Below are 12,515 nucleotides of genomic sequence, written 5' to 3'. Positions count from 1 at the left end.
TGAGATGTGTCAGTGTAAGACCATGTCTGGGACATGGCATCAGTACAGATATGCTAGAACTTGTGTAAGACCATGTCTGGGACATGACATCGACACTTGGCCCCATGTTTGAGGCTAAATGAGTATCTGATAATATCCCAAATGGTTCAACGGTGAAAGTATGATTTTAAGTTAACAAGAAAAGTATAACCGTGTTGTGAGTGGTACAGGTACCTATATGGTATGTATGAAATGTGAGCTCAATATATGCTATATGAGGTGTATTGAATATTGATGAGTAAGTTTTGCTTATGCCATTTTTGTATTATGATACTTGTTGATGAATGGTAAAGTTATGTTGTATATTTATTTATATGCAACTTACTAAGTTTTATGCTTACTCTCTCTCCTTTTTCATTTTCTTATAGTGCCATCTATCTAGCTCAAGGACCAAAGGAAGTCAGAGATATTGATCACACTATCAATCGAAGCATATGGTGTAGTTGATTTATATTTTTCAATATGGCATGTATAGGGCTTAGACTTTACTATTTTTGTGTCATTGAGAATTGGCCAAATCTATTGGCTTGGGTTGGAAACCCTTCATTTTGTATTAAGCCTTGAATGATGGAAAATATTCATTTTGATATATGCAAATGAAGTTACTCTCATAAATGAGTAATTGCTTAATTGATATGTAGTCTATTGTGGCTGATTGGTTTAAATAAGTTATTCTTGTATTGGTTTGGTTGCTTTTGTGTAGGTTGTGTAAGTAAGGTGGCAAAGAGGATTAGTAAATAGCCTTATATCGTCCACACGGGTAGACACACGGACGTGTGTCTTGGCCGTGTGTTACACGGTCTGCCCTATGGGCGTGTGGTCCGGCCGTGTGTCCCTTGCACTTAAAACTTTCAAGTCAGTATACATGGTAGTAAACACACGGGCAGAGACACGACCATATGTCTCAGCCGTGTGATGGACATGGCTAATGTGAACTTGGTCACATCATGTTACGACCCAACTCCACAACATCGAGAATGGCCCAAGCTCGAGGGCCCCAAGTGCAAGATGAAGTTTAATTTCAGCTCAACAAGCTCAATTTTAGTTTTACCCAGCTCAATGGAGCTCAACTCAGCTTGTTTGAGCTCATTTGAACTCGTTTGAGTTCATTTTAATTTTTTTAGTTCATTTGATTTTAGTTGCTGGAATAAATTAAATAAGTTAGTTAATTTAGTTAAAGTCAGCTCAAATAATTAGTTTATTTTATTGTGACAAAAATCTGGACATAATTAATTAAAGTTTAATGCGTCTTTAGTTGAGGACATAATTTTTAATGTGTCTAGTTTTAGAACAAATTTATTAGCTACTGCTAATTAATTTGTCTTAGCCGAATTAATGTGCAGGTATTAATGTGTTTGCTGCTATTTAATTTGTCTTTTTTTTAGCCGAATTAATATGCAGGTGTTAGTGTGTTCCAGCTTAAGCATGATGATAATATGTCTTAAGTTTGCTGTTGGTTTAATGTGCGAATTAATGATGTCTTGTTTTAATTAAATGTCGCCGATTTTGAGATGTCTTAAACTCCATTAATTTGTTGTTTTTAATTGTGCGACTACATACATTGGACGGCATTTATATGGGGTTGTTGGTTTAGTTTTCCAAACACCTTTTTGTGAACAACAAATGACACATGAAGAGCTATTATTTTTCTTTCTCCCAAGTGACCATTGAAGTGTTTTCAAGTCGCCAATAAATTCTTCCAAATTTATTCGACTTATCAAAGCAGACTCATTAAAGGCCATTCACCTCTTTGGCGAATTTAGCATGGCCAACTAGCTCCATTCACCTCTTAATTATCTTTGTTTAATTTTAGTTGATTGGAATCAGCAAAGTGCTACCCATTGGCGCTCCCAAAGTCGCTAAGAACCTTCAAGGAAGTTTCACCCTTCTAGTGAATCACAAGTCGCCCATTTGGTTTCCTATGTGGCCAATCAGCTCCTATCCATTCCAATTAATTCCAGTTGCATGTAGACACCTTAGAAGCTGTCCAAAGACGTTCTCAAGGCTGGAGAAGTTTCTTGGACTTTTCCTAAATTTTTCTGGAAATTTTAGTTCATTTAAAGGCTGAATTAAGTGACTATTCAGCTAGTTTTGAGACCATTCAGCTGACCATGTTTTAGGCTATAAATATTGTTAAATTTCATTTGTAAAGGTTACACATTTTGATACTTTGTCATTTTTATGAACTTCATTGTTCTAGTGAGAATTCAATTCTCTTTATTCACTTTTGGACTGATTTGACTTATCGGGATTTCATCTCGTGGCATTGATCTCTCCTTTATTTTCCCGAACTTATCACCAACCTGGTGTGGCGTTCATCCCTTCAATTATACCTTTGGTTCTTACTTTTCTAAGTAACGGATCAAGGTCCATCCATCTGTCAACCTTCTTTTAATTTCTTGTTAGCCAAATTTACCCTATCTTTCCTTTAACAATTTTAAACCCCTTGTTTAAGCCTATTTTCAACCCATTTTCAACCTTCTTTTCAAACGAGCCAAAACTTACCCAATTTATGATCGGGCAACTATTACGACTCAAATCATTCCGAGGCGAGTTCGTATCAATGGCCTAGTACACAGGCGTGTGCCTTGACCATGTAAGATTTTGGGGATGCTGACGTCAAAAACAAAATGTCCATGTTTTTGGACACGGGTATGTCATGGTCGTGTAAAGGACACGGGCGTATGCCAGGCCGTGTGAAAACTCCTGTAGGTGTACATTTAGAATTAATTCCACACGCACTACAGCAAAACAGGTTTTTAGCGGCGTTTTTTTGGGCCTATAAGCGCTGCTAAAACTATTCGTGGCGCTTTTACAAACGCCACAAAAAAGCCACTAAAGACAACGCCGTTAACATTTTGTGGCGTTTATGAAAAAAAATGCCACTAAAGGTCATGATCTTTAACGGCGCTTTTCCCAAAAGTGCCGCTAAAGAACATGACTTTTAGTGGCGTTTTCCCAAAAACGCCGCTAAATAACATGACCTTTAGCGGCGCTTTTCCCAAAAATACCGTTAGAGGTCATGGCCTTTAGCGGCGCTTTTCCCACAAACGCCGCTAAAGAACATGACCTTTAGCGGCGCTTTTCTTACAAACGCCACTAAAAATCATGACCTTTAAAAAATTATTTTATTTTAATTAAATAATATTTATTTCTATGTTAAATATTATATTATGTTTTATTTTTAAATTTGAACTTTAAACTATATAATTTTAAGGATAAATAAAAATATTAATTAAATTAAATTTTCCATTAAAATTTAAACTTTAAAACTAAATATAAAAATTAATGAATTTAAATTTAATACATAAATATTGATTCAATATGTAATTTAATACATAAAAAAACACACACACAGAGACACACAAAGTATTACAATTTCTAAAACAAAATTCATCCTGGTGAGAAAAGAAAGCCAAATCATCATCACCTCTCATTAATCAAAGGAAAAAAATCAGAAAAGAAGAAGAAACAATATACAACAGAGGGCTGGTTCAAGCTTAGATGAAGCCAAAGTATTGCAATGCCTGCATATATAACTTAGTGAAGTACTTTGATCTTGATCTTGGTTAAGACTTGTTCCAGCAATAAAGAAAATTGTTAAATGGAATCTCGGTCACCTGATTGAGCCAAACAAGGAAATTAGCTATACCATTTACTGTAATGAAAGTGAAATCAATAAAAAGTAAACCCATAATAAAAAAACTGATGCTAGGCTAATAGTAAATGCTAATGTCGCTGTAAATAAGTGACAGGCATAAATTCAGTTTCATGTTGATGGACTTGTAAAGGCCTCAAAAAGAAAATAAGTAGCCACATATGAAAAAGACAAAAAGGGTCAAATGAAGGTTAAAAGAGATGTCATGACGAACCTCACGTGTTTAATGTCTATCTCCTTTCTCGATTTCATGTGACTCATAACATGTTTCACTTTTTTTAATTAAGCTCACAAATATCATAGGTTTTTAGTTATCATAATCTTAATTTCTATGTCCAATAGCATTGATAAAGTCATTATTTTTCATTCAAACAAATTTGGCATAATCTTTAGTCACTTTGAAATGTCAAATCGTTGAAGATGAGTGCAAAATGCCATAGTTGTTGAAAAACAAACTCATGCCAAAGTTCGAACTCTATACCTTTAGTATACAGGGGATCTTGAACCCAAAGTATTGCAAATGTCGATCAAAAGGAAGAGGAGATAAACTTGACTATGAAACTCTAATGGAAAGACGTTAAACTTTTGGAAGAAAAAAGCAAAAGATGTTTAAGGGAGTCATGTCAAGAACTCATGTCAAAATCAAACTGGTAATGGATAAAATCAAGACTCATCAAGATAAAAAATAAAAAAGAACCTACCTCGTGCAATTGCATCCTCTTTCCTTCTCAACTCCTGCAAAATATAAAGTTAACATTCAGTTACTACAAGGACAAATTATTCTAAGAGCAAAATGAATAGCAAAACCACCTTACATACAACACATTTACATATTGCATTCGAACATATAAGAATCAAGTCATTGCATAATTTTAGTATTTTCATAATAAAAAGACTTATTTTACAAGCATTCAGAAAGAAAAACTAAACTGAAATATGAATAGGAAATTCAAATTCAAAAACTATGGTTTTGATTTTTTTGTGCCAAGATAGCAATATTTAAATTACTTCAAAAATCTGTATTGTAACGCCCCGTACCCGAGACCGTTGCCGGAGTCGAACACGAGGTGCTAACAGACTTAATTCATTTATTTGCACAGTCCATTTTAAAATTTCCAGACAAGCTGGCTAACTGCGTCACTGTCACCTTAAAAATCATATCTCGAGTTCCAAAACTCGAAAACCAGTTCTGTAAATTTTTTCTGAAACTAGACTCATATGTCCATCTACAAATTGTTTTCTAGAATTTTTGGTCAAGCCAATTAGTACAGTTTATTAGTTAAAGTCTCCCCTTTTTCAGGGTTCGACTACTCTGACCTTCATGCATTACGACTTAGATATCTCCTTGTACAGGGCTTCAATACTTATGCCGTTTGTTTCTAAAGAAACTAGACTCGAAAAGGAATCTGGACATATAGGAAATGACTTTTAATTATCTCTGGTTGATTTATAGTGAATTTCCAAAGTCGGAACAGGGGATCCAGAAATCACTCTGGCCCTGTTTCACGAAAACTTAAACATCTCTTAAATTAAGACTCATATGATCGTTTCGTTTCTTTCATATGAAAATAGACTCATCAAGGTTCGATTACATAATTTATTCACTATTTAATTCTATTCCTAATATTTTTAGTGATTTTTCAAATTCACATCACTGCTGCTATCGGCCTCTGTTTTTAAGGTAGACTTTACCTATTTCATAATTTCCATGATTCAACTAGCCCTTTAACATACATAGCACAAAAATATGAACGTGATTAACCATTCCAATGGCTAATCATTGCCAAGCATTTCTACACCTCTCAATAACCATATATATACAAAATGATTATAACGCTATGCTCAAAATATATAAGCCATTTTCGCATGGCTATCCAAATATATACAATACCAAAGTACTTGACTAACAACAAAAGGGCAGCCCTATACATGCCATTATCAGAGTTCAACTAAAAGAGTACCAAAAGGGCTTTGATAGTGTGGGTGACTTCGACTTTGACACTCCCGAGTCCGATAGCTAACGAACCAAAATCTATAAAACAGAGAATCAAAGAAACGGAATAAGCATTTAATGCTTAGTAAGTTTTGAGCAATGAAATTAGGCACAACTGAAGTATAACATTCATATGACTAGTCGGATAATTTCATATACACATATTCTCAAAATCATACCTACTTCACACTTCCAACCCTTATATTCATACATAAGGGATCAACTTAACCAAAGGCCGGAAGCTTATTAATCGACTGAGCGAATACTATTTAAAAGGAATCAACTATTCCAATGCATATACGAAACATACCTCATCGTTGGGATTTTACGAGCGTATTAATTGAAATTATTACAGCAAGATCGCTCATTCCCAAACCCAAGTATCTTCGGGATTTAGCCGGATATAACCACTCGCACAAGGCCTTCGGGTCTTAGCCCGGATATGGTCACTAGCATAAATGCCTTCGGGACTTAGCCCGGATATAGTCGCTAGCACAAATGCCTTCGGGTCTTAGCCCGGATATAGCAACTCGCACAAATGCCTTCGGATGTTAGTCCGGATATAGTAACTTGCACAAATGCCTTCGGGACTTAGCCCGGAATTAGTCACTAGCACAAAGGCCTTCGGGACCTAGCCCGGTTATCATCCGAATATTTATGCACATATATCAATAAATCATATCACATCTATATTTCATTTTCATCACTAGAACTCAAACACAAGGCACTTATCAACCATCCCATTTTCGGCTCAATAGCCACATACAAAGAGCATGATTTGATTTGCTTTATGACATGATCTCTATGCACATTCAGCTACCCGTCATAAGTATAAACTAATTATCTCGACATATAATTCATAAACTACGTTCCATTACTCAAAGACTTACCTCGGATGTTGTCGAACGGTTTCGACGGCTATTCGATCACTTTTTCCTTTCCTTTATCCAACTTTGATCCTCTAAGCTCTTGAGCTAGTTCACACAAGTTTAACTTATTAAAGTCTCATTATGCTAGCTTATGGCCGAATATGACAAGAAATTTAATAGGTCATGTAGCCACTTTTAGCTCAAATACACAATGGTCATACGCATTTTTAATCACATTAAGCAATTTAATACAATTAATTTAACATTTCCTCATATACACCTTTACGAATCGAATACACATTTCATTAACCTAATATCAATTAACTAAGCACTTTAACAAGTTTTCTTTAACTAGACACACATTCGCAATGACAAAGACAACTTAACCAACCTTAAATTCAACTTATAACAATATATACTCAATATTCAAAGCATTTAACATCACTTCATCATAATTTTACATCATGGCGAATGCTCCTTTTAAACCATTTACCCTCACAAAGCATGAATTTCATCATCCAACTTACAAGCTTACAATCCCATGAATTTTAACCTCATAATATCTATCCAACTCTCACTCATTAGCTTCTATCATAAATCTCCAACAACACCAAGTAAAAATATACTTCATGGGTCTAAGGTAGAACCAAGAAAGGAACTCATAAATATCAAGATGTAAGCAAACTACCATTGTTCATCTAGATTTAGCATGAAACAACAACCATCACCCTTATTAATTTCCATAGCCGAAAACCATCACCCTTATTAATTTCCATAGCCGAAAACCTTACTCATTCCAAAATCAAAATTTCAACATGGGTTACAAAAATAACTTGATATCTCACTCAACATCAACTAAAATTTCAAGAACTAGTATAAACTCCCTTACCTTAATATTGACCTTAGATGACCGAATGCTTCACTCCCTTCTTCCTCTTTTCATTTCGGCCAAGAAGAACTGATTTCTTCTTTTGTTTTCATCACACTTTCATTCTTTTCTTTCTTTTATTATCCTTAGTATTTCTTTTATTTATTTCCTTTCTTTTACATAGAATAATGACCATTTCATGAAGATTTACTACATATTCTAATATATGCACCATCATTGCCGGCCACTATGTATAAAAAAAGGAGTATTTGACATGCAAAACCATTATTTTCACTACATGCTTTAATAGGTCCTTATAGATTAACCTATCACATTTCAAAAGTGTCACACATAAGTCTTATTAACTAAATTCACATGCAATCGACTAAATCGAAGCTTAAAACTTTCACACATTCTTATTCACATACTTTAGACAATAAATATCACATTCAAATACTTCAGTGACTCGGTTTAGCGATCCCGAAACCACTTCCCGACTAGGGTCAATTTAAGGCTGTCACATGTATAATTTGTAACTGCTATGCAAAAGGAACAACTTATCACAATTGATATCAAATATTGCAAAAATAAATCGGAAGCACCAGACTTATTATTCAAGGGCTAGCCTCACTCGAGTGTAAACAGCCAACAACAAATTACTTGTTCACGCTTATTCAGTTCAGCCTCTTTTGCTTTAAGTTCCTTCTCTCTTGCTTTTAGATCTTAGATTTGATAAGACAAAAACATCAAAAGAAGTCTATGATTTAAATCATATATATTTTAATCATTTTGTGACCGAAGAATGGATATTGGATAGAAAATATGATTGAAAACTTATTTTGTGCAAGTACAGTTGAAATCTTATTTTGTGCAAGTACAGCACTAGAATTCCAACTTTTTCCTCCTTGGCAACCAATAAAGCAAGGCCAGTACAAGGGTTGTATATAGAAACAATAAATAGATAAGCATTCCTGAGACTGCATGCAAAATATTATGTTGATGCAGCAATAACCCTACAAAAAGTGGCACTTTCTTAACCACCGAACTTGATAATTATTTCAATTTTCTATCCAATTTTCTGTTGGTCGTTTGCCACTGCTTCAAACACCATAAACAGTAAAACAATACTTCAAAAGAAGGTACATCAAAACTCCAAAATTTACCTTTCTCTTTGAAAAAGTTCAATATGTTAAAAGTTCCAAACTACTTATAGTTATAAAATATTCCCTTTTTTACCCTAACATAAAAGGAGATACTTGTTTCCCAATTGATAAAAAGAAATATAGAGAAGAGCTCAGTTTGAAGTAGGATCATAATTAGCACTCTTGGATAGAATTTATAGTAATTCTCAACATTCCAATGCAAATATAAAGACAACTAAGGAGTAGATACAATTTAGAGCCAAGGACAAACAATATCCAAACTTAAAAATTCATGCATTTTTAATCTGATGAACTGAAAAAAATATACTAGCACATAAACAAGACCAAAATACACAGTTTTGCTGAATATACTAGCCAAGGTAGAATAGAGATAGGACAGTTAAGTGTAAAGTCCAAAAGATAGACTGGGGGCAAATTAAGAAACAAATACTAACATTCAGAAGCATTGAACCAAGTCGTATCGCAACAAATGAATCAAGGTTCCAAAGACAGATTGGGGGCAAATTTAGAAACAAAGACTAACATTCAGAAGCATTGAACCAAGTCGTATGGCAACAATTGAATCAAGGTTCCAAAGACAGATTGAGGGCAAATTTTATAACAGACCTAATTTTACTATTATCATAGTCAAATTAGACCCTAAACCAAAATTCAAGAGGGCAATAAATAAATAATTTTCTAAAAGAAAACAAACCTTGGTACCTTGAGTACGGGTGACGAAAGAGCCTTGATATCGTACCAATCCTTCTTAGCGAAAGGTTCCGCTTTAAACAAAAAAAAAATCAAACATTTATCTAACAAATCTGCTATGTAAAACAATAATATTATAATGCTTACATATTTATTTTTACAAATAAAAGAAAAATAAGGCAAACTTGGTCAGGTAGTCCACTCGACTAAGCAAGCACTTATAACTTTTAAAATGTCCAAAAATACAAACAACAATGATAGAGTAATGAAGTCATGTTTAAACCATAGTCAGGTTGTAATGACAACTTCAGGTTCACAACAATACTAATGAACTATAAGTTGATAACAAATGTACAAAAGTGGGAAAGCTCAGTCGCATTACACATCAAAGATCAGTAAACATGAATAAATGCAAAAACAATGGTAAAACGACTATCCATCCTCTCTTCCAACAAACAATTTCTACATGGTTGGGAAAACAAATAAGAGAAGATAAACGAGAAAATTTCCACTTACTGCTCTAATGTAAGGAGAATCAGGGTGCTTCAGTAGCCCATGCTTTGCTTGACTGTAAGTTTCATGGTGAAAAACTTGTAAAGAAGACAGAATGCAGTAGAAGGACCACGACAATTCCCAGTCATCCACAGTTCACCATGATCAACTTGATTGTAAATTTCATCAATGACTTCATGGTAAGTCTTTAATTGGTAAAGCTCTTTAAATAATCAGAGGATAATATATTCATACAAAGCACCTTCTCTAACAACGAATCAATCTGTTTACCACATGTCTGTATCTCTATGATAATACCCCGCACTGTCAACACAAGAATACACCATACAAAGTGTCATAAATCATAACCTTACTCTGCTCAAAATAAGATTATCTGATTTTTGAGAGAAAAGAAACAGACTCAAAAGAACCAGAAAACCCATCCTGATTTCTAATATCTAAACACAAAAACCTTGAAATTATTTGAGATACGAAAACCAACCCTAATCAAATTAATTGGAAATAAGGCATTTTCTTTAAAACACCGTACGTAGAAGCATATTAATCGTCAATTAAATCTCAAAACCCTATTAAGTACAAACTATAAAGCGAATCCCTTAAAACAATTTCATTTAACAAAATATCCTCGGCCAGAATCGAAATAAACGAATAAATAGAAGAAGTAGATAGATTTAACATAAGGGGGAAAACCAAGAAATCATAAGGGAATGACCTTAATCTTTAACCCCTATTTCCTAAACCCTAAATCATAAAACATAAACCCATACCCCTTAACTCCTAACACCTAAACCTTAGACCCCAACCCTTAAACCATAAACCATAAACCATAAACCATAAACCATAAACCATAAACCATAATCCCTAAACCCATAGTCCATAAACCTTAAAATAGTAACTCCTAAACCTTAAACCCTAAACCATATGCCATAAACCTTAAACCCTAAACTATAATGTAATTAATTCAATATTTTAAAATTAATACTATCTCTTTTACGATTATATAAGAAATTATTTAATATATAAATTAAAAACAATAAGTCATATACACAAAAAACTTTAAAATTATTTTAAATAATAGTATTTTAATTTTCATTTTAACAAATATTTTTCTATATTTTTACTTTCAAATTTTTTCTATGTGTTATTATTATTTTTGAAGAATTTAAATACTCAATTAAAATCAATTTTATTTTAATTAATATAAATAAACTAATTAAATAGCAAATAGATAGATAAAATGTTTTTTACGGAGTTTTTCAAAAAGCGCCGCTAATGCTCAATCTATAGCAGCATTTTTTTCAAAAAGTGCCGCTAATGCACTAAAGCTCGACAAAAAAAGACGGCGTTATGCCTAATTTTTTTGTGGCGTTTTTCAAAAGGTGCCGCTAATAGTCGACCTATAGCGGCGTTTTTCAAAAAGCACCGCTAATAGTCGACCTATAGCAGCATTTTTCAAAAGCACTAATGCTCGATCTATAGCGGCGTTTTTCAAAAAGCACGCTAATGCCACTAAAGCTCAACATTGTGCTTAATTTTTTTGTGGCGTTTTTAAAAAAGCGCCGCTAAATACTCGATCTATAGCGGCGCTTTTTGAAAATGCCACTAATGCTCGATTTATAGCGGCATTTTTTAAAAAGCGCCGCTAATTCTTGATCTATAGCGGCGTTTTTTATCCAAAAGCCTCTAAAAACACTGTTAAAAACCTGTTTTGCTGTAGTAACAGTTGGAGGACACGGGCATGTCCCTGTATTGATTAGGCCGTGTGGCTTACACGGCTTATCAACACGACCATGTTGAAATGGCCACACAGGCGTGTTGCCCTTCTACATGGGCTTGTGCCCTATTTCAAAGTCTAATTTTCTATAGATAGTTTAAGAACCCGAGTTGATCCCGAATAGTTTTCAATGGTCGATTTGGGGCTCGTAGGCCCATAATAAGAAGTTTAAGTAGAAATTGAAAAAGTTTTAAATTGGCCCAAGTCTTGGTGATTTGGGGAACGTTTGTGTCATGAGATCGGGTTAGGTAATGCCTCGTATTTCGCTCTGGCGTAGGTTAAAGGTATGGGGTGTTACAACCAGTCATGGGGAAGGTCAAATCAATCCAGTTGACTCTTGTTGAGAAGTGGCCAACTATGTTGTTGTTAATGATTTGTTTAATTGGATTGTTTTAGTGTACAAACAATCTTTCGTATATCTTGCTACTCTGCTCCTTACTCTGATCTCTACTTTTGTTGTTGGGGAATCCCAACAACTCCCAACTAAACCCAGTACAATATCCACTTGAACAGTATTCATGCAAATCAAGCGTACTATGTCTTAGCGGTGTTTCATGTTCGTCGTAGTCTTAAAGACAATTAAGTCTCTTACAGCTTCCTCATACACTTGACAGGCTCTTAGTGCTCAAACAAAACTTTGGGGCGTACTCTTCTTAGGCGTGCACTTTCTTGGACGTAATCTTTCTTCACTTGAAAACATCCTACAATTAATTCCTTAGATACCGCCAATGGGTGGATGCTTTAACGTAGTATGCATCAATACTTTGACTCGCCATTAGGTCAGCAAGGTGGTAGATTATGTTACACAGTGCGCCAAACAGTTTATATACATACTTTACTTATATTTTTGGATTCGTTAATTTTGTGGGTGTGACACTTAATTTCCTTATAACAAGCATGTAACTTTTTCATTTTAATATTTTGTAAGTACTAACATGAACATTTTCT

General features: G+C 34.2%; 1 pseudogene; it reads right to left on the bottom strand.

Annotated features, from left to right (window-relative positions):
* Nucleotides 1-9,742: 9,742 nt before the first annotated feature.
* On the bottom strand, nt 9,743-10,215 carry LOC128296638 (pre-mRNA splicing factor SR-like 1; annotated as a pseudogene).
* Between the last annotated feature and the right edge of the window lie 2,300 nt (nt 10,216-12,515).

The sequence above is a fragment of the Gossypium arboreum genome, chromosome 8 (assembly GCF_025698485.1).
Source record: "Gossypium arboreum isolate Shixiya-1 chromosome 8, ASM2569848v2, whole genome shotgun sequence".
In the NCBI taxonomy this organism is placed as follows: Eukaryota; Viridiplantae; Streptophyta; class Magnoliopsida; order Malvales; family Malvaceae; genus Gossypium; species Gossypium arboreum.
The sequence above is the reverse complement of the archived record's forward strand: the minus strand, read 5'-3'. Positions and strand labels throughout refer to the sequence as shown.